Source organism: Felis catus, chromosome C2, assembly GCF_018350175.1.
Source record: "Felis catus isolate Fca126 chromosome C2, F.catus_Fca126_mat1.0, whole genome shotgun sequence".
NCBI classification, from domain to species: domain Eukaryota; kingdom Metazoa; phylum Chordata; class Mammalia; order Carnivora; family Felidae; genus Felis; species Felis catus.
Window position 1 is genome coordinate 53,185,310 of NC_058376.1, and position 25,909 is coordinate 53,211,218.

At 37.6% G+C, this 25,909-nt stretch overlaps 1 long non-coding RNA gene across 1 annotated transcript; it reads left to right on the top strand.

The window, feature by feature from the left end:
• The first annotated feature begins 11,756 nt into the window (after positions 1-11,756).
• LOC109491700 lies at positions 11,757-25,188 on the top strand. The gene is made up of 3 exons (XR_002145167.3): positions 11,757-11,835; positions 16,005-16,100; positions 24,838-25,188. It is a non-coding gene; the product is annotated as an uncharacterized LOC109491700 (long non-coding RNA).
• Positions 25,189-25,909: the final 721 nt, after the last annotated feature.

Sequence of the window (25,909 nt, forward strand, 5' to 3'; positions counted from 1 at the left end):
ACCTGCAAGTGCAGTGGTTCAGTATACAAAGAAATTGTGCATATTAAGTCTGAACAGGATGCCTGTATATCGTTTCTCCTAGCAATCATTTATACTCTTCATTTAAGAAGGCAGCCTTCCTGTATAATTTATCTTCCAATAAGTCTCACTCCTCTCTAGAGATATGGGCTGGAAATGCTTGTTTTTCTTATGCATTATCTTCTTCTTTCAGAACATACAGAGCAGTCATGGGGGTTAATTAAAGTGGGAATCACTTGTGCACAGATGAGTAACTTAGTAGATACGTAAGCCATAGAATTTTCAAATTATCTTAAGATCATGGCCTTATAAAAGCACTCAATACGTTGTGTGTATAGAGACATAGAGAGTCCTAATAGAGAGGACAAATCCAGCAGAATCTCCTTGATGTCCTTGCTCTGTCTCCATATATTACTTCATCTGCTGGTACGGAGTGATACAGTGAAAACGGAGCAATGTCCCTAAAATGTAAGATCCATGACCATTAGCACCCCTACATGTTGCAGCAGAAACTAATGGCTGGCATATGAAAGACAGACAGGGATGAAAGGACCATTGGTATGCTAACACATAAAAACAATATTTTGTGTGTTTTTTATTAGGTGCAGTGAATATTGATGCTGGTAGATGAAGGGTCATTGCCACATATCACTTTTAAATAATAGTTTCATGTATTTATTCTGTGCTAGGAAATGCATATTATAAATTAAGGACATTTGGAAGGGAAATGTTATTCTTGTTTTATAATTAAAAATAAACTAAGTCTGAGAGAGAGTAAGCCACTTCTTTAGGGACATTAGAATGCTCAGCAGTGAAAGAGTCAGAATTTGAACCCAAGTCTAGTCTAACTGCAAAACCCCATGCTCTTTCTAGTTAACCAATGCAATATCCTCTCTGATGTAACAATGAAATTATTATAATGATAATGATAGAGGAAAAACACAAATAGCATTGGGTATTATCCTCAGCATCTTCCTATTTCCTGCCTTCCTCCATCTTTCCTTTCTCTTCCTCTCTCCTTCCTGCCATTTTCCTGTTTGTCTCCCTCTCTCTTGCCACCCCACCACTCCCTGCACTTTCTTACTCTCCTTCCCCCCTCCTTCTTCTCTCCCTAGCAACTCTTCTTAGTTCCTCTCCATTTTTCTTTTCCTCTTTTCCAGTTTTTACTACCTAAGCTTCAGTCCTGCCAATGCCCTCAGAGGACCTTGCTGTGTGATAGTCTGGCTACTGGAAAAATGCAAATGGCAATCGTAATAACTGAAGAGGTAAATATAACCCCAAAGTTCTTCAAAGATGTGAAGGTTTTTCCACTAAATACCATGAATATTCTACCAGCTTAGAGCCCTTGAATATTACAGCTTGGAACTTACCTAGACTGGTACCCTCATTGCATACCAGATGGAACTCCAGCCAAACACAGGGACTACCCAAAGTGACCAAGGTTACTGGTGAAGAATCTTGGAACTCTTTTTTTTTTTTTTTCTTTTCTAGGAAGCTGCATAGAAAACTAAATAGGAATGTGAACATGCAAACCTACTGGCTAGCACTGAGTGAGACCTGGAAAGGTGAAGTTCATGGGGCGCCTGGGTGGCGCAGTCAGTTAAGCGTCCGACTTCAGCCAGGTCACGATCTCGCGGTCCGTGAGTTCGAGCCCCGCGTCGGGCTCTGGGCTGATGGCTCAGAGCCTGGAGCCTGTTTCTGATTCTGTGTCTCCCTCTCTCTCTCTGCCCCTCCCCCGTTCATGCTCTGTCTCTCTCTGTCCCAAAAATAAATAAAAACGTTGAAAAAAAAATTAAAAAAAAAAAAAGGAAAGGTGAAGTTCATTTCCTCATTGCACAAAGTTGTTGAGAGAAGATAAATGATATAATGCCTGTAAAAGTGCTCAGATCTCTTACAGAAAGAAGCCTGATCTAAATGTGAGTCAGTACTTATTTCCTGAATATTAAAGAACAACCTTTCATAGCCTTAAGCCAAGCCTGGAGAAAGAATTGTTGGACTATTTACCATTTAATGCCATTGAACTCAGATAATAAGAAGACCTCTCTTTATATATGATAAATGAGCATTGAATGGATGCCAAGGAGATGTCTGTTTTACCATTGTTTCTGTTCAATAAAAAAGCTCTTCTAGGTAAATATATAAGGTAGTGCCCGGACCCCTACAGATACAGTAGATGGATTCTAGTAGTTCCCTTCCTCTCGTTGATTCCCCACTGACCCTAAAAGAAAGTTTATTGCTGAAATCTAATCTGACTCACAGCAAGGTTCATCCTTTTATTCCAATGTGTACTTTCATTGAAAGAGGTAGCTTACTGTAGAGGGAAGGTGCTGGACTAAGAGGCAAGCTGGATCCTGTACATGGTTGTCAAGTACATTTAACTAACTGCCCAAGTGATTTGTGCAAACTGTAGAACCATTTGCTTCCCTACTTTCTCATCTGTAGAATGCATCAATCTCCACAAGTAAATATTAACTGAGATAATGTACATGAAGTTGTGTGCTCAGAGTCTGGCACACTGTGAGGCTCCATAAATATTAGCTCTTAATTATTGTTTTTGTTTAGATAAAAGTTTGTCTTAAGGTGTTAGGATTTACACTGTCAATATTTCTGCCTTTTGAAAAGCAGCTTCAGAAAATTGTGTTTATCACTCAACAGATTACAGCTCTGTGAACTGGAATTGTGTTTCAGAAGAACAGATTGATGCCTCACACACAGATGTCTTTCCCCATTCCCAAACCAACAGGGTAGAATGTTTTACAGATTGGATGCTTGGCAGAGAGCAGAATTCTGAAATAAAACTCCTATTGTTTTTTTCTTTTCTTTTCTTTTTTCTTTTCTTTTTCCTTTTCTTTTCTTTTCCTTTCTTTTCTCTCTCCTCTCCTCTCCTCTCCTCTCCTCTCCTCTCCTCTCCTCTCCTCTCCTCTCCTCTCCCCTCTCCTCTCCTCTCCTCTCTCCTCTCCTCTCTTCCCTTCCCTTCCCTTCCCTTCCCTTCCCTTCCCTTCCCTTGCCTTCTCTTCTCTTCCCTTCCCTTCCCTCCTCCTCCTCCTCCCCCTCCTCCTCCCCTTCTTCTTCTCCTCATTTTTTTTATTTAAAGGGAATTCCAACATTAGTTATTTATTTTATTCCATGGGAGGAAAAAAAAAAAAAGAAGAGCACATCTGTTTGCAATAGTGAATTGAAAGGTCTAAAAATAAATATGCTTTAAAGAAAAGAAACAAAACTTTGTTGGCACTCTAAATCCAATCGACACAGGAAAATGTTTGTGTTAGAGATGTTTGGCTTCTTTTAAAAAAGAAAAAAAGAGCAAATAATGTAGAATTATACAGTTCTAGTTAAGTGGTTTACCACATAAAAATGTGTTATTTTTACTCATCTGGTAAATAGTTTGAACTGTGACATCATGTCTTAACATTTATATTTCAATTCTGAACCTACCAGGCATCTGTCCTTTGCTTTAAGAAGAGATTGATGAGATATAAAAATTATTTCTTTGGTCTCTTAATCGAAAATTAGAAAGCAAAAAACCAAAGTACAGGTAAGATATCTGTAGTTTGTGTTGGCTGTGCTCTTAAGAAATTCCATTGCCGGCTGTGGTGAAAAGTGCTTTATTTTGATACATATTTTGGATTGTGTCTGCACCTTTTTTTTCGCATCAAAAATAAAAATCATCCATTGTAAAATAGGCTTAGAAATACTGCTGTGACCATCTCACAGAGAAGGGAACAATCCTGCCAAATGACTTACATGGCAGTTGTCTCTTGGGAAGCCCAGATAAACTAAGATTAGGGAGGGACAGCGGCAGGGGAGTGATTAGGGTTGACAAGTAAAAGGGAGCTTAGAGGAACTGAAATAGAAAACAGATGGAGTAGATAAATATGGAAGGGCTGCTGGGGTATCTTGAAAGACAAACATTGGTTGCTCAGAAGCAACTGAGCCAGAAAATGCTTGAAAATGAGTTACTGACAGGAATTTGTTCAGGCAAAGAGAAGAGCCCAGGAAAGAGAGAGCTGGGTTAAGAAGGATTTCAATAGGTGAGAGCACAGGCTTGCTAGCTACAATCCCTCCTAAAAACAAAAACAAAAACGAAAAAATGAAGAAAACACGACACTCATAGGAACAATAGCCAAGTGTCTGGCTTCCTTGGAGAAGAACCCAAGAAGTAAATAAACTTCTATTGGGATCAAAGGTGTATACTTGAACGTAGTTTGAATGTGAGATTTTTATATCTTTAGTTAAGTAAATTGTATTCACACTGGAAACGGTGTTTTAGGAAAGTAATCTGCAGCATGAAATGCTGGCAAGATAATTATGAATACTGAGCCCTTGAGTAGTGGATCAAGCTAAATTGGACTTTATAGTTTCATTTTACCTATCTATAAATGGGTAAATGCATTACATATAACACACATCGCATATATAAATATGCTTAAGTGGCTGGGAATAGAAAGCCCTTGTTTTGTAATAGGGTACATTAGGCTGTCTCTGAAGAAATCTTATAAATAACTCTTGGCATTGCCTAATATTCCAAGCTTTCTACCTTCTCCCCCAATCAAAATTCACTGGTGTTACACTTATTCGAGCTTGCAATAGGATATACAAGATATTTTAAAATGCTATTTTCAATGGGTAAGTGCACTGAAGGCCATGGGGATGATCACTCATACTTTAATAGTCCTTTGGAAATACGAAAATCCTCTAGAATGGCAGCACAACTGAAATACATCTTCTGTTATTTTTTTAGCTTTTGATACTGTGATTTGGACATCAAAAATATCAGTTCAAATAATCAGAGAGCTATCCCTATTTACTATCTCCACTTTCTCCCCTCTGTGCACTCTATCCCTCTCAAATCAGCTAGCTCACTCCATCGAAATGGCCCTTTGAAGGTCACCTGGTTTTCCAATTTTCATTTCTCATCTTACTGGTCAACTTATCAACATTGCCTCAATTTTGACATTTAAAAAAAAATCTCTTTGATTCTGAAAATCACTCTCCATGATTTTCTTCTACCCCTTTGGTTCCTTCTTCTATCTTTGGGTGGAGGTGAGGAATCTTTCTTATAACCTAAGTATTTGAATTCTTCAAAACTCTGTATTACCATCTTTTTCATCTGTCTCTACATTTCCTCCCCGGATGAACACCAGCCACTGCCATGACTTCATTTATGACTACAAATTTGCCTGTTCAACCCAAACCTCTTTCTGAGTCTCTAGCATGTATATCCAACTATCAACATCTATACTTTATTTTATTTTTTTAATTTTTTATTCAACGTTTATTTATTTTTGGGACAGAGAGAAACAGAGCATGAACGGGGGAGGGGCAGAGAGAGAGGGAGACATAGAATCCGAAACAGGCTCCAGGCTCTGAGCCATCAGCCTAGAGCCCGACGCTGGGCTCGAACTCACGGACCGCGAGATCGTGACCTGGCTGAAGTCGGATGCTTAACCGACTGCGCCACCCAGGGGCTCCTCAACATCTATACTTTAATTAAATGGTCTAATGATATTCTTAGGATTCCTATCTCAATAAATGACACCAACATTTATCTGCCTGCTCATTCAGAAACCTGGGTAACAGCTTTGCCACCCCCTTCTTTTCCATATACTCTTTCACCAAGACCTATTAAGAATCTTCCAGTATAATTTTTGAATCTGTCAATTTTATATCTGCTGCTGCCTCCCTAACCCAAATGACCTACATCTCCCATCCTGGTTTCCTTTAAGAGTTTGTTAAATGGTATACCTTCACCTATTATTTGTTGTTCTTGTTATTTCCAACCTATTCTCCAAATAGTCATTTAAGAACTTTTTTTTAAAAGACAAATCTAATCTTATCACTCGGCCTCTTAAAACTCTTCTCTATCTCCCCCTGGCTGTCAGATTACAGTTCCATTGGACTTAATATAAAACTAACAATCCTTATTAAAGTCCTAAGGCCCTGCATGATCTCTTCCTAGTTTACCTTGAAGGCCTCATATCCTGAAAATCTCTGACTTTCTCGCTAGTGCTTCACCCTTGGGGACCAATATTTTGTTGCTTGACTCTCCACATTCTTGCCTTAGGATAGAGACCCACATTTAACCCTCTGCCTCCATCCATTTGCCTATGACATGATGAATTCCTTCTCATTCTTTAGAGTTAATTTTTAAATATAACTTCCTCAGGGAACCTTCACTGTTTACTCACACCAATTTAAGACTAACTTGCTTTATTCTTTCAGTATATCTAAGTAGTTTGCTTCATTGCTTATATAACAATTATATTGAAACAACTTATTGTGCAATAATGTGTTTACTTTCTGTGTCCCTACTGGAATCTGTACTAAGAGTTTGATCTCAGTCTTCCTTATTCACCACTATATCCCCAGTTCTATATTTTTCTATATCTCTGCTGTGAAAACTGTATTTTCACTATTATATCTGGCATCATGGCTTTTTGCAGAAGGTCACAATAGACGGCTTTTGAATTAATAAGTGCATGTATAAATGAATGCGTGAATGAGTAAAATTATCTTCATGATGCCTGAAAAATGAGAGGCTAGGAGTTACAAAGCACAAAAGCCTTTACCTTATTCACGAGTCTGAATAAGAATGTGATAGAATCATATTGATTGCATTGTTTGTTTGACTACCTGTAAGGGAAAAAGAAAAGATTTTGAGTATCAACTAAATGAGAACTCTCCTATGTCACTGTCAAGAAACCCGCATAATCTTTGGAAAGCAGTTCGGAATTCGGTATTAAGAAATGTGCAAATAATCATCCTCACCTTTTCTCAGGAATCCTACTTACAAGCTTCCTTTTAACGATGCAATTCATAGGATTTTATTTCATAAAATTAAAATTTGGAAACAATCCAAATGTGCAAAAATAGGGAACTGGTTAAAAAGATTGTGAAAAAATAAATAAATAAAGATTATGGCACATTTATTCCATGACATAAAATGAAAAATGAATACTTAAAATACATACATATGTATATACACACAAGTACTGTGACTACAACTTTTGAAAATATGCACATGAAAAAATGTCAAATATAGTCACACAAAGGATTATGGCTGGTTGATTAAAATGATCAAGAGGTTAAAGGAGATTATTTCATTCTAGTTGCTAAACTCTGGTATATTATTCCTACTACAGGGTTTCTTTTATAATCTGTTTACCTTTCAACCCAGTAGTTCACTATTATCTGTCTTCAGCTTTAATTTCTTCCAACTTCAGGGGCGCCTGGATGTCTGAGTCGGTTAAGTATCTGCCTCTTGGTTTCTGCTCAGGCCATGATCTCGTGGTTTTGTGACTGCAGGTTCTGTGCTGGCAGTGTGGAACCTGCTTGGGATTCTCTCTCCTCTCTCTCCCCTCTCCCACTTGCATTGTCTCTGTCTCTCTCAAAATAAACAAATTGCAAAAAAAATAATTTCTTTCAACTTCATAAGTCACGTGACAGGAAAAAAAAGTTATGTTAATCTGTCTCTATTCTAACACGCATCATCTTCTACACTTCACTGATAATCACCGGGCGTGCCGCCCTAGATCGTAGTAAACGTTCTAATGGAAACATGCAAAGAAAGACCAAAAAGGAATGTTTATGCCCTTGAATAATGAGAACAATACAAACTGATGTCGGACAGGAAACTGTTTTTTAAGAGTCAGGATTTTGCTAAGATGGTATAAGATTTCCTAGGAAATTTTGAGTATCTTCATTTAATTTTTTCTTTTCTCTTAATGTCAACAGTTTTCAAGATAATTTCTGAAAAAGTTGAGAATCTGATGAACCCATACGCAGCTAAATCGGTGAAGACGGATACGTGAGGTAGAACTGCACAGAACTTTTTTGTTTTACTTTGAGTAGGATATTTTTTTCTTCTAAAATCAGAGATACTTGTGTTCTCTTTTAACAGAGAATTGAAGCCACTTCTGAGATTTTAATTCAAACACTAATACTTACATAAGAACCAGGAAAAAACATTTAAAAATTCGGGGAAGAGGAATGTATTTCATTTGCCTCCTATACTTTGATGACTCAGGCAGAATTCTACCTGGGGGGAAAAAAAAAGTAAAGGTCATGTTTAACATTCAGATATAATAGGGCAATCCCCCTCTTTAAGGATACTTTTAAACAAACATTTGAACTAAGACTTCTTGCTTAAAATTTTCTTTTAAATTATAATGGCAATTTTTATATAAGTGAGAGATTGGTAACCATTTTGATTGTTTTTTATGATTTTTTTTTTTTTTTAATTGGCAAGATTTCCAGGAAATATCAAGCCTTTGTCCTTCTCATTTGTCAGTCTGCCCTGGGGTAGACTTTTTCTTCTTTAAATATTCAGTGGCTTAAAATGTTAAGAAAATTACTCATAGCTTCTTGGAATTTTTTTTTTTTTCTCCCCTCCCCTTCATTCTCATCTGATACAGCCAGGAATTCTTAGGAAGTGCCTGCTGAAGCCAGATTGACCCTGATGAGGAACATTTTCTCCTGGATGGGCAACCAGTCTTGCAAAGACATTCCCCATAATTTGTTTAAGACAAGTTTATCCACTTTCAGACCAAGCTAGAATGCATAACGTTTTATGTGTTTAGCGTATGTAAGAGGAGCAGCTGCCTGGTAGGAATGAGACGTCTAAGGAACACATCCATTTAGATTGATAGCAATATATTTTTAAAACTGCTGGTTCAGCAAACTCAGGAGAGTGCTAGGTCTGTGGTGCTATATAACACGGGTTCCATCCTAGGTCCAGGTCCCCAGAGCACAGAGAGCCCTACTGAGACTCCTAAGACAGCAGCGGGTGGGACGTGGGGGGTTCTAAAACTCAGAAAAAAAATTCTTTCCTCAAGCAGAGGCAAGTGAGTCTTCACACTGAAATAGTCTTTGATTATTCGCAGCCGTGAAATTCCTGGATTTAGATGAGAAATTGGATTATAAACCGCCTCCGGGCAGGTAGAAGCAGCTTTAAGCAGGCCAGATGCTTCCATCCCAGAGGAATAACCACTAAGCAAATGAGAAAGGGAAGTTCATTGTCCAGGCTGGACTCTTCTGTGTCAGAAGAACCTCGGTATATGTATTTTCATTAGCTAGTTGTCTGGGGATCAAGGGCAATACCAAGAGAATTTGCCCAAGCTAAGCCCAAGAACAAAAGCTTATTTGGCAACACTGAGTATTGGGAACACAAATTCATTAAAAAAAAAAATCATTTAAGAATATTTTCTGTGAGAAAATGTGTGAATTCCAATGATTTTATGATTTCTTCCACATACAGAAAATAAGTATTTAGCATGGCAAAAAAAATTCTGCCTTTAAACAGTGACCTATTTTATATATTTTCTAGAGTCATTTTATGAGTTTTCAGAGTCTTTCTGGTGTAATGTCAGAACTCTAATAAAAACACAAATGCTCCAGATGTCCTATGATTTGCTTGAAATTTTTAAATGGGAAAAAAATATAAAGAAGAAAAGAACAATGAAAGCCATTGGTATTTGTATAAAATATTAGTTTCATCTGTCCAAGGCTTCAAAAGATTTCAAAGACTGTTGTGTGTGCATGTATGTGAACATTTTGTAACAAAATTTAAGAATCTTCCTGAATTAAGTAGAAATAATAGTTAAGTCTCTTTAAAAGTTAAATTACATTTTTTTCTGTCAGGAAAACCGGTTATACGTTTTTTTTTTTTCCACTCAAAAACAAAATACCAAACCTGAGTTTTACCTTTTCTGTTGACCTTACACATCGATAAAGAGACATGTTTTGGGCACAACATTTGTAATTTTCGAAGTCAAATATAATCTTCACAAAGCCCTCTAACCTGGGAAGAAAAGAATAACCAATTTAGTATATGCTGTAGCAATTTAGTATAGTTTTTTTCCCCTTGCTTATTATGTTTTATTTAGTTTTCTTAATTTTTCCTTTAGAGTAAGCATTTGCAGTAGGAAATAAATGAACTCTGAATTACTGTGGTAGTAAATGTTAACTATTCGTTGATTACACAATGAATTAGAAGGAACAGTTGAAAACATTTTTGAAATTAATCCCTAGAATTCGGAATAATAAAATTTTCACCTCATCTTTCTCAATAGCTAGCACATACTCTTAAATGCACAGATCTCTTTTCCATCCTTTTCTTCTCAAGATTTTCTTGAGACGATGACACCCTGCAAAGGAACAGTGGCTTGTGAGTTTGGCAAGCTGACCCAGTGAGGTTAAAAATCACGTTTAACATAGTTCTAAGTAAAACAGAGTTGCCAATTTTGATCTAATGTTCGTAGTCTGCCACCAATGACACAATGACATGCAATGCCATTTTGGTGTCATTTTTGGCAAACTTCTAAGATTTTCTAGGACTTCGTGACTTTATCACCTGCAAGTAGGGTGTTCGATTAGATTATTTGTTTCAAGCTTTCGTATTTTAAGGCATGGAAGCACAGTATATACAACTGATAAAATCAGGAGTTTTATGTGGGAGGATTCCATGGGTTAGGACATGGAATGCTAGTTACTTAATCTTTCACTTCTCCTCACATTTACTTTGACCTCTGAGGGATTTCTTTGGATCACAGTTTGAAAACTTCCGGGCTGGATAATCTCCAAGGCCCTTTCTACCCCTCATATTCTGTCATGATAGATGCTGTTCTGGAAGGATTTAAGAATTTAGAATTTAGAGCTCAGATGGATCTTAGAATTTATTTAGTTCAATTACTTCATTTTGAAGATATTAAAGCTAAGCCGGTTTTGCAAAGTCCCCAGCTATATCACTAAAGTGTGCATCTTCAAAACACATTGTAATGAGATGAACCATAATCAGTTCCCTAAAATTTCTGTAGTGAAAGGAAGAAAGGATAGACATTACTTGCACTCCTTACCTGCAGAAACTGTCCAAGTTTGTTTTAGCCCTGGGCTTATGGTTTAGGGTCCAGTTAAGGGCCAGAACACGGAAGGTAAATCTGAGAAATCCATGATAAGGCCTGCAGATAGATATCCCTACCTGAAAATCGATTTATTCTGTGTCTCCTCTGAAGTTTTCCATCTGCTTACGGGTAAAGTGTTAGGCACCCAGACTGAACTGGGACCCAGAATAATCTCTAGGCTTTCACATTCTCTCTATACACATTTGGATCCTTTGTAACAAAGGTCATTATTGAAGTCATCGTGAGTTATTGCAGAATATACTATGTGTATAAAAGGTATACATTTCCCTTTTAGATTTCCTCAATATGGCACTGCTCTCTTGAGAAGAACAAAGTCTGAGACTACAGATAGGAAGGGCCCGTGTGCATTTCTACTGCTGAGGAGCTACAGCAAAAAACAAAAATCAGTTACATTGGTGAGCTTTCCTAGAATCTTGCCTCATGTTAGAAATAGCTCTGCAACCTACATAGCACTTGTAAACTATGTATGTGTGAGATCTTCATTCCTGTATACAACGCTTTAAACCAGGAAACTAAAAAAATAAGTTTCTAATCTCAGTCCCAACCATGCCATGTGGTCCTGGGCAAATCAATTAACTTTTATCAGCTTACTTATAAAATCGATATGCTAAAATTTGCTATCTGCTGGATGCAAAGTAATTCTGTGAGAATAAAAAAATAGATAGATTTTTAAAAAAGGTTCAAACAGCCAAAAAAGATATTACTTTGAAGAAATCTCATGTGCAAAGTATTTCATGGTTACTGGCAAGGAATGGTGAATTCATCTGTCATGACTGCCAGTAAGCAGTTTCTATTTTTATTTTTTGGAGGACATGATAAGATGTAACAATAAACATGGAACAGAGTGGCCCCAGGGAGAAAATTGCATTTTGAGCAGCTCTTACTGGACTCACTAATGGTAAGCAAATATTATTTCAGTGGAGATTGACTATAAAATTAAAGGTAATTTGAAAAAAAAAAAGTATTTAACCCTTAAGAAGGATACATTTATTACATTTCCAGGAATGTTTTAGGAAATGTTCTAGTCAGAGTAGTGAAATGCTGGTATCATTTTGTTTTCCTTGGCCTGCTATACTAATGTCTTCATGAGGTCTCTTCAAGGAGGACTTAGTCATACTTCACCCTGCAGATTGTTTTCACACATATCCCATGCCAAGCAATTAGGTGTTCAGTTGATGCCAACTCACTGGAATTTTGGCATATAATATTAATTATGTGACAAGGTAGTGGGGGGAATGAACAGAGGCATTTGATAAGTTTGGTTAGAGCATGGTTTTGACAGGTAGAACATGTGAACATTGCTCTTTGGTCAATAGTAGAATTACCTCGTCCTTGTTCAGAAAGGGAAAAGGGAGGAAGAAAATGGACCGTTGGGCTTTTACACACATCATTTTCTTAGGTAATGTATTATGAAAGAGTCTTTCTCAAATGCTAATGTATAAAAATTATTCTGTCGCAAATTTACTGAGGGACTAGTGCCCAGTCTAATAGTCCCTATTAGAATCAGCCATAATTCTAACACTGTGGTCACCACCACCTTACATTCTTATAATAAATTCCTTTTTTGTAAGTTAGTTTCTATCATTTACAAAATAAATGATAACTGACTAAAGCACTGGCATTCCATGAAAGATTTCCTTTGAAAATGGAATTAAAATTTTTCACAACTAGCCGATCTAGTTCAATGTTTGCATTCTATACATAAAGAAACTGAGGCCCCAATAATTACAATCATTTGTCCAAGATCTTGCCCAAGTTCTTACTAAGTTCTATTTACCGGTGGAGTCAAAATCAGATCTTGAACTTCTATTTTATTTTATTTTATTTTATTTTATTTTATTTTATTTTATTTTATTTATATATAGGGAGAGCATGCGAGCAGGAGAGAGGGGCAGAGGGAGAGAGAGAGAAAGAGAAAGAGAGAAAGAGGGAGAGGGAGAGAAAGGGAGACTCTTAAGCAGGTTCCATGCTCAGCACAGAGCCTGAGACAGGACTCAATCCCACGACCCTGGCATCATGACCTGAGCCAAAATTGAGAGTCTGACATTCAACCAACTAAGCCACCAGGCGGCCAAATCTTGAACTTTTAATAACTCTTAAACATATACTTTCCCTTAACAAGTCAAAATTAACAAACTATTCTCTTAACTTGGAAATTTATGAAAGAGTTACACAGAGGAAAAAAAAATGCCCTCAGCAGTAGGAAGTTGAGAAGTGAAACCACATGGAAATCCCAAAGAAATCTACAAGATTGCTTTGGAGAATCTAGTATTTCTTATCCAGTAATGGTGAAGCAGTTCACTCCAGGGGAACGCGAATTTGAATCCTCTCAGAGTTCATATTTTAGGTCTAAGGATGTGGACACCATCTATGTCTTTTAAACAGAGATGTAGGGGTGGGATGATCAGAAAACTTTTTAAAAAAGTTTCTTTAAAGAAAGGGTTCAAGGGGGCCTTGACAGAGAGGTACTTATATAAATAAAATTACAACCTAAAATAACAAAAGCACCTAAAATTACATTTTCTGATCTGCTCTTTCTACACTTCCCCTGATTTGTCTCATACCTGGGTCCTTTTTACTCCAATAATGCCTTCTTAGGCAGAGGCTTTCCTGTCTCTCTATTTAAATACAGCCCCCCTTCTTACTTCTGTCATTTTCTAACAAATTACTACATGAATTCATTAAAAGCAATTACCAAACCTAAAGACTCTAAATTCTTTGCTTACTTGTTTATAATTTGTCAATCTTCACTACACTTTAGTTCTAAAAAAGGGAAAACCTAGCCTATATTATACATGACTGTATCCCCAAGTACATAATACGTGCTTCTTGAATGAATGAGGGAATAAATGAAGACAAGGCAGACCAGAGTGGTTACTGATTTCCTCAATTACCCATAGCAGGCAAGTATAACAGCAAAGCCTAGAACTAAGATTCCTACTATGTAGTCCTCTGCTCTTTCTGCTATATTATACAGTGCTTCTTCTCTGCATATCTATCTACATATCTCTATCTATCTCTATCTCTATATCTCTATCTCTATCTCTATCTCTATCTATCTCTACCTATGTCCATATCTAAATCTATCTATATCTATAATCTATCTATATTTACATACTTGTACCTATATCCATCAGCCAAGCAGCCAAAACCATTCAAGTTTCCTAATGAAGCACTAAAAGTACAGCCAGGGCACCTGGGTGGCTCGGTCAGTGAAACATCCTACTTCGGCTCAGGTCATGATCGAGCCCCACATCGAGCTTGCGTCTGTTAGCACTGAACCTGCTTTCGACCCTCGATCCTCCTCTCTCTCTGCCCCTTCCCCGCTCACGCTTACTCTCTCACAATAAATTAACATTAAAAAAATTATAAAAGTACAATCAAGGCTTCCCACCTCATGATTTAAAACAAGAAAACATACTAAAAGAGACAAACAAATTTGGAATGAGTTAAGATGAAAAACAAGTCTTTTAAGGGCTGGAGAGAATGATTTGTGAGGAGAGAACAAAAGAACCAAAAGAAGCAGTGTAGAGTCTAGTTACTGACTGTTTCAGAACGTTGATGAAACACAGAGGACAGAAAAAAAAAAAGTGTACCATGAAACAGAACAGTACAGTGCTACTAATCCATATACATAAGTACTCTCTCACAAAAACACTTGCAATATTAGATTTTTAGCACCACTTTTATAGTAAATATGAATATCTATGCTGAAATTGACCATCATCCTTGACACAAAGGAGAATAGCAGAGGCTAAACATAATTTCTGGTATAAAGGCCTTCATTTCCATGTTGAATTTACTCAAATAGTGTTTAATTTGCAAAGCATTCCCATTCCCTGCAGGGTGCCTCACAAAATAAAGGAGAGCTACTGAAAGTCTAGTATAAAGAGAAAAAAAGAAACTAAAGCAGGCCTGACACCAAGACAATTTTCCTGGAAGTGAATCTGCTGAATTGTGAAATAATCTTCCAAGTGAAGTAATTACGTTTAATTTTCAAAGGAACAAAGTTCCTTAGTGTGTTGAGAACTTTTTCCCTCTCAGAAAATTTTCGAAACTTTCAGGCCAAAGACTTATGTGCACCGATGACTTCTAAGAGAACTTCCACCTTATTCTACTAATTCCAAGGACAAAAGGACTTGAAGAGGAAATGATGAAGCAGAGACTTGGTTTCGAAAATCATTTTCCCTCTTCCGGTGGAGAACCCCATTGATCTTTTGGGAAAGGAGTGGTTAAGGGAAGGAAAATGTGTATCTTTTATTTACAAGTGTTAGTCACATTTAAAAATTTTTTAAATGTTATTTGTTTTTTTATTGTTTCTTTATTTTAAAAGGATGAAATTGGAGAATTTATATAGGTTACAATGGGATAATCAGGATTGTGAATTTTATGCACATTATTCTCACTGAACTCCTAATGGAAGGGTACTAAAACAATGTAGAACCCCATTTGTACATAATTTTTAAAAGAATTATGATAACCATTTGAAAACTGGTTTAAGTTCAGCAGTTCCCTGCTGTAACTTTGTCAAACCCAGATGAGGAAACTACAAAGTTATAATATTTGGGTATCTTAAGAGACTTATTAAATTGTTATACTTTACCTAACTGTTCACTTTAAAAATATTTATTACAAAGCAGAAATAAAAATAAGGTCCTATGTGAATAATTTAGAATGAAGTTTTCTCATTTGTTTACAGAACAGTGTAGACAACAGGGCATGTGGTGCTTATTCAAGCATTGTGGTTCCTTCTGGACATTCCACTTTCTGCTTCTCATTCTCCTACTTTATTAAAAAAGAAAAATCATTCAACTAGTATTTATTGGGTGTCTACTTGGTGCTAGTTATTGTTCAGCTTATAGCTATCTGGCAGCCAATCTCCAGGAGGATTGCCAATGATTCATACCCTAGTTAGTGTACTCCTTCCCACCTGAGCCGGAGTTTGTGTGTGTGACTGGTAGAGTACAGCAGAGCAAAAGTGTGTGATTTCTAAGCTTGGGTCATCAAGCACATTGTCATTTCTGCCCTCTTCTCTCTTGGACCATTTGTTCTGGGTAAATGCAACAGGTATATGAGGAGGCTACTCAAGATGTCCAGTGGAGCCGTCCATACTGTGGAGAGCTAAGTCTTCCTGCAAACAGCCAGCACCAACTTGCCAACTATGTGAGTCAGACATCTTGGATCTAGATCTCCCTTGCCTACTGAAGCCTTCAGATGGCTGTAGCCCCCACAACACCCTGATTGCAACCCTGTAAGAGAGACCCCAAGACAGAGGAGCCCATCAGACTCCTCCCAGATTCCTGATCCACAGAAACCGTGAGACAAGAAATGTTTATTCTTGTTTAAAGGCATTAAATCATGAGGTATTTTTTTTATATAGCAACAGATAATACGACCTATTTTGTCATATGAGAAAAAATAAACATGTGGTAACTAATTATGTGATTTGTAAAATAACAAAGTGTATGTACTGGAAGGACTTTAGGATGTCTCTTTTGTTCACGTCTAGAAAAAAATTTGGATTCTCAAACTTCAACACTCTTATCTGAAGATGATAGATTTTTCATTAATTATTGTAAACAATTACTAAAATTAAGGGACCAACCATTATTTTGCTATTATTAGTAATTTACTTTGAACAGCATGAAGACCTGAAACAATCTGTATTTTTCTAAGTACTGAAATAGGTCTCTTAGGTAGTCTAAGAAATAAATGAAACAAAACTGACAGCAGGATTACTTCCCATAAGAGTTGCAATTGATTGCAGCCAGACTCTATGAGTAGAATATCAAGATCTGATTTCTACTCAGTTATTTTCTGTGGGAGGAGATGTGCTGGCAGTAAAAATGATGAGAAAAAAGAGAGAGACTTTCCTAATCAAAAAGTATACTTGTTACTTGTTCTGCAAGAGTCTATGGAAAAGCCCCCAAAGAGGCCTGAGTCTCCATATTAGTAACAGACTTTGACTAGAGCTTATTAAGTGAAGTTCTACAAAATTTCTGTTTTCTTTCTGAGATAGGCTAGGTGCCTGCAGTAAGAGAAAACATGTAATATCTGTACATCCTCTGCTTTAGGAATTTCTTTGTTTAGAAATCACATTGACCAACTGTTTAATGTTGCCATAAATGAGTAAGAAGACACTCCTCATCAGTGTCCCAAATAAGCAACAAAGTTGCTACAGAATGTCCTGTGGAAAGTGTTAAAGGGTCAGGATACCCCCCTAGAATGGCTACCTGGTTTAGCTGTCAGATTTCAGCTACATGAGATCTAATCTCTTTGGCATGCATATTCATCTCTCTATCTCTATATGTCTGGCCTATTTATAAAGAACCCCACCCTAGGGAAAAAGGGAAGGTCAAAAAAATGACATCTGGTAATGATAGTTATTGCTTAGTTTTTCATGTAATCATAAATTAAGAGAGAGTTAGTTAAGACCTTCCTAACTGGTCTCTGTATCATTCATTGACCAGGACGGGTGTGTGTTCTTCTCTATACCTTGTGAGGAGAGAAGGGGTAGAAATCTTGCCTCCAGTGGAGAGAGGGTTATTTGAAAGTACCGTGTGGCATCGGGAAGCAAGGGGAGGGTGAGCTGCTTCTGTGGAAGCTTTAGGACAGCTATAGGCCACATGAGCCGGTGAACTTGGGTGTTGGGGGTGAGAGAAGGCCTCAAGCTCAGAGGGGAGTAAGCAGGACAAAGTTGGTTACAGAAAACTGTATCTGAATCTGGATACTGAGAACCACAGGCACAAGTGGTTGTCTTCCCTTTGTTCAGGCATAAATGGAAGCCATTTTAATGAAATTTTAAATAGTCATCTACCTACCTTTGGGAGTGTCCCTAGAAATCAGAAGAATAAGAGAAGAGAAGCCAGAGGACAGTTGGAAATTGTCCAAATCCAGGCCACCCTGTGGTCTAATATGCCTATCAAAGCAAATTTTCTCACTAGTACGGTTTCAAAACTGGTCTTAAAAGCCCTTGTTAATGACCTGGTAATTGTTTTAATAGCTTCTCAGTCAAGTGTGAAGTGCTGTAGTTGACATGTCAGCAATGTATGAAGGATGGCGAAAGTTCACTCCCCGGGTAGCTAGAGTATCATTAAGCATTCCTGCTTACATTTTGGCTTGCTTAGCAATAAAAATTTATTTACTGTATCCATAAAACTTGTCTCTAGCTGCCTAAGGAAGTCTCCATTCAGGTTGGCTCTGTAAGAGGAATGTTGAAGGAATTCTTGATGAGCAGTGACTTTCCCTTTTCTGAGCAGCTTCGTCAGTGGGTGATGAAGTCATTTTGTTCAAATTCTCTCTTGCTTCTTTCATATGAAGAGATGTCCCCAAATCCCAGGAGGGAAATAACCTTTAAAAAGCATTTTTTCCAGATTTACATTTAACTGATACTCATACATTCACTTACTTAAAATTATTTTACGTACATTTTATGTACCAGCTACCATTCCAGGCAATGGGGATATAATAATGAGTAAAATCTATAGCATTAAGGACAACATATTCTAATGAGAGAAAAAGAATGTATGTGTGTTATACATATATGTGTACATACATATGCACGTATGCATATGGAAAAACACTAATATATGTGAGTAATGGTAACGTTCTATGGAGAAAAACAATGCAAAAACAGAATAAGGAGGGTTGATGGTATAATGGAAAAGGAGTTTTGTTTCATTTTCTTTTATTTAGGGTCATAAAGAAAGGCTGATATTTGAGCTGACAGAAGTGAAGGGAGCAAGGGAGCGAGTTAGGGAAGTATCTGGTAGAATAAAGTTTCAGGTAGAGGAAAAAACAAAGACCCTGAGATGGAAGCAAACTTGCTATGTTTCAGCAAAAATAAGGAACTCTGTGTGGCTGACAGTGCCTAAGGAAGAAAATAATACAGATAAGGTGAGGGAAGAAAGTAACAGAAGGAGGCAGATCTTGTAGGGCTCTACCTCTGAGTTAAGTGGGAGAGTTCTAGCAGAAGAGTCCCAAGATGGAAATTACATTTGAAAAGAAGTCTCTGGTTGTCCCTGAGATAACACTGCGTGTGTGAAAGAGGGCAGGTGCAGTCAAAGGAGGAGACCAAAGCAATTATCCAAAGAGACATGGTGAGTTAGGGTTGTGAGGGTGCAGAGGGTAGTAACTGATTGGTTCTAGATATATTTTGGAGGCAAAACTGATAAGATTCATCATCATACTGGCTATGGGGTTGGAAAGAAAGTGAATAAAAGATGACTCTAGAGCCATTTATCCTGAGCAACAGCACGATTAACTCTCTGTTAATGAGATGGAGAATACTGAGTACTCACTAGGTGTCAGACCTACTATGAAGCCAGTAAGTGACAGAGGTAGAATTGAAACCATGTATAGCAGGTGCGTGTGTGTGTGTGTGTGTGTGTGTGTGTGTGTGTGTGTGTGTATCTAATAAGCATTATATGCTTTCACCTCTCTAATTACATGAGAGCATATATGATGCTTGGAACTGCATGGGCTATTTTGTGACAATGATATATCAGAATTTAAGCAGGAATGAGACAGCACATGCAAGTGTGGCCACTGAGAGTTTCATAAAGTATGAGCAGGATAAAAGAGAACTATGAGGAACAGGTAGCCCTCGGGGATTACAATTGCAGGGTGCCATTACTATGAGTGGGCTTGAAAATGCCAGGAACAGGAGTGTTTATGAGAATATGTAAAGGGCTGTAATCATAGTTTTGGAGAGAGTTGTCCTATAGTAACTGTCACCAGGAACATAGGTAGAGGGACTCAGGCTCTTGTAAACCTTTGCCTGAGGTGGAAAGACCCAAGTGAATAAAAACCCACTCTTTTTGCATGCTGATCTTCTGCAGGCATTGCCTGACCAGAAGCCACAGAGCAGTTGGTAACCCTATAGAAGGCTAGTTGCCCAGGAATAGAGCAGGATGGAGATGTGTCGATCTGAGCTGCGGTGGAGAATATCTGGTATGCAGCTAGACCTAGAGAAAAAAGGGAACAAAGAAAAATGGCAGAATGGGAAAGTAGAAACAAATCTTTAGCTCCTGATGATGTTCCTGCATCACCCTACTGCATCTGGAATGACCAACTCCAGGCTTTTATATATTTATATTTATATTTATATTTATATTTATTTATATTTATAATTTTAGATTTACAGAAAAGTGACAAAAATAGCAGATAATTCCCATATGCCCTTAACCAGCTCCTCCTAATGTTAACATCTTGCATACCCATAATACAATTATCAAAACTAAGAATGAATGCTGGTATAATACTATTAATTATACTATAGACCATATTTGGGTTTTTCTAGTTATTCTGTTAATATCTTCTTTTCTATTTCAGGATGCACTGCAAATTACCACATTGAATTTAGTTATTATGTCTCTTTAGGCTCCTTCAATCTGTGATAATTTCTCAATCTTTCCTAATTTATTTATTTTTTTAAATAACCTTCACACTTTGGAAGAGTACTAGTCAATTATTTAATAGAATGTCCCACAATGTAAGTTTATCTGATGTTTTCTCATGATTAGATTATACATTTTTGGCCATAAAAACAAAGAAACAATAAGCCCTTCTCAGTATATCTTATCAGCTATATGATGTCAGTATGGCTTATTACCTAACTACTAATTGATCTCATTGTGTATGATGGCAACATAGATCTCTTGGTTAACATGGTCTCAGTCAGGTGCAAACTTCTTTCATGTGAAATGATTAAATACCTTTATTTCTATTATTTAAGCCAGTGTTAGTTGGTATTTTCTTACTTGCAGATGGATATATCTTAACAAGTACACCAGTCCTTCATCATATCTTCCTATTCCCCAGGGTACCTTATTTACTGTATGACAAAACGAATAACTTAATCAAAAGTCCCTGGATTGTATATTTAGGACCTGTGTATATCGTCAATTTATAGAAAACCAAAGTCACGGAATTGCTTTTTATCTAACTGACCTTTAAATTTTTGAAACAAAATAATACATGCATGATCAAAGCAAGAAAGCATTTAATGATTAAATTCAAGGACTGAAAGACAGAATTAGAGGAATTATTAGTCCAACCTCCTGTATAATTATAGAATCGTCTTTAAAAATATTTTAAGGTTTATGTATTTATTTTTGATATAGAGAGAACAGGAGCTGGGGAGGGGACAGAGAGAGTGGGAGAGAGAGAATCTCAAGTAGGCTCCACCCTGTCAGCACAGAGCCCTGCACAGGGCTCGATATCAGAAACCTTGAGATCATGACCTAAGCCAAAATCAAGTCAGATGCTTAACCGACTGAGCCACCCAGGTGCACCAAAAGAATTCTTCTGAAGGCAGGCTTAAAACATTAAAAATTACTAATTTTGTCCTGCAGTATTGGTTCTTAGTGTGGGAGCAAGGATGGAAGAATGCAGGTGTTACACCTCTTCCATCCATGTTGGCATCGATTGATTAACCAACCCTGTTTGAGCACAGATGATCATTACTAAATGCATGTATTTTCATTCAGACACATTGCCTTATCTTTTTCAGAACATTTTAAGAGTGAATTAGAGAGACACTAATAAACAAACTCCTCAAGCTTCAGTGATAATACAACAGAACTTTATTTTTTACTCAAATAGAAGTCCAAAACAGGTGCTTCAGGTGGGCAGGTTGCCACTTCTGACATGCAGTCCAGGGCCCCTGGCTCTATATGTTTTGTGGCTCAGCCATCCCCTAGAACCTGCTGGGTAAAATGCATAGGAGAAGGAACTCCTGCTTCTTGAAAACTCTCTCTTGGAAATGATACATGTTATTTTCACTCATATTTAATTGGCCAAGCTTTCACATGGCCACACACCTCGAAGAAGGGAGCCTGGGATACATAATCATAGGGGACAGGCACCTTCCAGAAATATGTACAGAATATAGAGGAGCAGCACTTGTGTTTGTTCCTCAGTTAGCTGCCTCTGTCACAGGTGGCTGATTTAAACACTTGGTGAAATACAGATATAATGTGTCTGGGGTCTTTCTCAGACCTAATGTTCTACTATGAGGTCTGCAAACTTTTCCTATAAAAAGCTTGGTAGTAAATACTTTAGGCCTCTAGGTCATATGATCTCTGTTGCGGCTAAGTCAGCTCTGTCATTCCAATGGAAAGCTGTCTTAGACCTAATGCCAGTGAATGAGTGTGGCTGTGTTCCAGTAAACTTTATTTATGGACACTGCAATTTAAAATTCATATAATTTTCGTAGGCAGTGAAATATCTTTTAAGCTGTTTTTCCAATCATTTAAAAATATAAAAACCTTCATGGTTCTCAGGCCATATAATAGGCTGCAGACCAGATCTGACCTCTAGGCTTTACTCTGCTGACCCCTGATCTAGCACCACTCTTTACAAATTAAGATCAATGTATCATGATCTAATTTCAGTGAATACTTGCTAAGTCTTTTTTTTTTTTAATTTTTTTTTTCAACGTTTATTTATTTTTGGGACAGAGAGAGACAGAGCATGAATGGGCGAGGGGCAGAGAGAGAGGGAGACACAGAATAGGAAACAGGCTCCAGGCTCTGAGCCATCAGCCCAGAGCCCGACGCGGGGCTCAAACTCACAGACCGCGAGATCGTGACCTGGCTGAAGTCGGACGCTTAACCGACTGCGCCACCCAGGCGCCCCGATTGCTAAGTCTTAATACCCACTTATTTCCCCCCAAAGTTCTGATAAATCACTTATTAATTAGAATATATTCTGGAAATCACATGCAATCTAAGTCATCTCACTAAGTTGATTTCATACTGCATTAATTATAGCTAAAATGTATTAAGCACCCAAGAAGCATAATCATTTTACATACATTATTTTAGGTCTTTAAAAATACCCTATGACATAGCTATTACCATGCCTACTTTGTCACTGAAGAATCCAAGGCTCAAAATAGCTAGAAGTATTTTGATTATATTCCACACAGCAAAAAAAGGTAAAAGTCAAAATTGAAACTCAACCTGTATACGACAACCTGCACTCTTTTCATCACACCAAAGTTTCTCGGCCTTCGAGGTGTGAGCTCATTAAAAGCTGATAGCTATTCTTTCATTCTCTCTTTATACCTGTGTTTGGACTTGATTGCGCCTTTTCATGTGCATTTTATCCTTTTCAGTGTGAAAATAATGTTCCTTCCATGGAGCCCAAACTGCACAACTAATGCCACATGACACTAAGTGTAGTAAGTAGTTCAGTACGAAGAAAAGTTTCTCAGTGTGGAGAGCAGCTCTGAAATCATAATGTCTGTTATTGACAGTGAACCAGAGAAAAGCCTGATGACAAAGAACCCACGTTGTCTCTCAAGAGAGAGAGAGGATAAAAGCAAGTAGGACTTCAGTGGTTGTGCCTCTGAGCTCTGCAGAAGTGCAGGTCTTACTCTGTTACTAACCAGTATGACCTTGGGTAACGTACTTTACCTCTCAGGTCTGTAATCTCAGAATTGCTTATTGAATTTTAGACTCTGACCTTTTTACAAAGGAACTTGAGGGAACATGGGTGAATCAAATTTAACACCTATTTTGCAAAACTCACAAGATTACTAATTGGCATAAATTGCTTGCCAGTGAGGGCATGTGACAGTGCTTTGAAAATTGATGCAAAAAAGAAACTTCACAAATAAAAGCTATGTTATGAATATTCTAGATTGCATCACAGATTATATTCAGTTAAGGTCACACCATACTAGTTCTCATTTTGTCGGATATAGAATCTTTAACAGGAGTAATGTTATTTGCCCCTTCCCTCATCATATAGATTTTCAAACTGATGAATACATTCATCTCTGTTTATATTTGCCCTTTGGATGAAATGTTCCTTTAATGAAAGCATATGCCTTCCCTCAGAGCAAAAATTACATTTCATAATAAATCTATATCCTTGAAATACTGTGTGAATTTTCAAGCATAGATATCAGTGAAATATTATTTTGGAGGATAAAAGTAGCCATTTTCCAGCTCATTGACCCTTCAGTGGTGTTTTCATGGGGATGTCACAGGCAGGACGAGACGGCAGCATCAGCAGAAGAGGTGAAATCAGTATCTGTCTTCCGTACCCCTTCCCTACCTCGTGCAGTGAAATTCAGTACAAAGAAAACTGATATGCGTGGTATTAAATAACTCAACAAGAAAGAGCTAGAGAAAATTCTTTGTAGCAACACCTCCTGCAACACACAAGTCTCTCCCCTGGCAGACTATTTCCTTTTAACCATTTGAGGCTTCTCACATTTCCGCTGCAGCTGGAGCCCATCCCAAGGCACTTCCTGCCTCTTCGGATTTTTGGCACAGGGCCTTGTGCTGTTCCATTTGGCTCTCCAAGAGGCATCTGATTTGTTGCTATGAGGCTCAGTTCTGTCTCAATTGTTGCCTTCATCGTAAGTGAAAGATGTCTACTTTTCAGAGACAGCTGTACCAGCTTTGATGTGTGTGGGGATGAGAAGGGAGAAGCGAATGCCATTTTTCTCTATTTTTTGACACCAAGCAGTTTAAATTTGCACTAAGGGAGAACGCAAGCAAAGCCAATTTTCTTATTAAATAAAAATGCCACATTATACTTTGGGAGCCCTCGCCAAGATCCGACCAGAATCTGTACTTCACCTAAATATCCGAGGAAAGCCATTTAGTAATACTAACCCAGTAATAGTGATTGACTTCTGTTTAGTTATATCAATCAGAATCTAAAATGTACATTTATTTGGACTCAGCGCCACAGCTTCTAGGAATTTATCCTACAGACAGACTGAAAAATGTGCATCAAGAAATATATATAAAGATCACAATGCTGGGTCATAACGGCCCCGTGGCAGCAATAGCCTAAGGCTAAGGAGCAGATCTCCTGTCCACTTCAGCCTCAGCTCAGCATTCTTTATTCACCACTGATAACTTCTTATTCCCCGCAGGTACTTATGTATGTGCCACACATACATGCTTTTCAAAGGCCAACCGTCTCTACAACTATGAGAACACATGGGAATGAAGGAAAACACAGCCTGTCAAAGAAGGCAAGAAACACTGCCAAGATTATTTCCTTTTGTGTTGATGACCTGTTTGATTTTAATGAAGCTAGTAGTAAATGAATATATGGCAATATATGAAGAAAGAATACATAGAAGGATAAAATTAGAAATCTTTTCTCTTTGCCTCCGGTATCAGCAGTTTTCGATATACCCTCTCGTATACATTTCTAAGTGTGTATGTATGTAGGTGCATATGTGTGCAAGCATGGTTTTCATAAATGATGTCAAAATACACACCTTGTTCCATGGCTTATTTTTTGACCTAACATTTGAGCCCTTTCTATGTAAGTACACATAAATCCACCCTACAATTCTGATAGCACCACAATATTTAGAATGCAAATTTCATTAATTTATTTAACCAGTCTATCATTTGTACATATCTAGATTGATGAATTAAAAAAACTGGAAACAGACCCAATGATTCAAACTGTGTCAATAGGTATATTGAAAAAATTTTCAATTCACACTCATTTCCCTCTCTCTCACTTGCCTTCCAGCTAACATTCAAAATTGTCCTGTGCTTGGTTCCATTGAAAATCCTTTCATTAAAACAAAGAAACAAAGAAACAACAATTTCTAATTGCAGAAAACAATCTCATAGATAAACAAATAAATCCCTTTATTTGTTTCTGCTTTGAGTGTCAGGAATTCCCATCCATGAACTTAGTTAAGATGTGGTCATACTAGAGTGGGGTGGGTCCTTAATCCCATATGACTGGTGTCCTTATGAGAAGAGAAGGAGAGACAGGGAGACAGACATATACAAAGGGAAGACAATGTGAAAACACAGGGAGTTCACCATGTGCCAATTTGCCAGCAAATAGTAGGAGAAAAGCGTGGAACAGATTCTCTCTGTGAGGCCCCCCAAAAGACCCAACACTGCTAAGCCCTTAATTTTGGACTTCTGTCTAAACTATGATAGAAAAACATTTTCTTGTCTTAAGCTACCCAG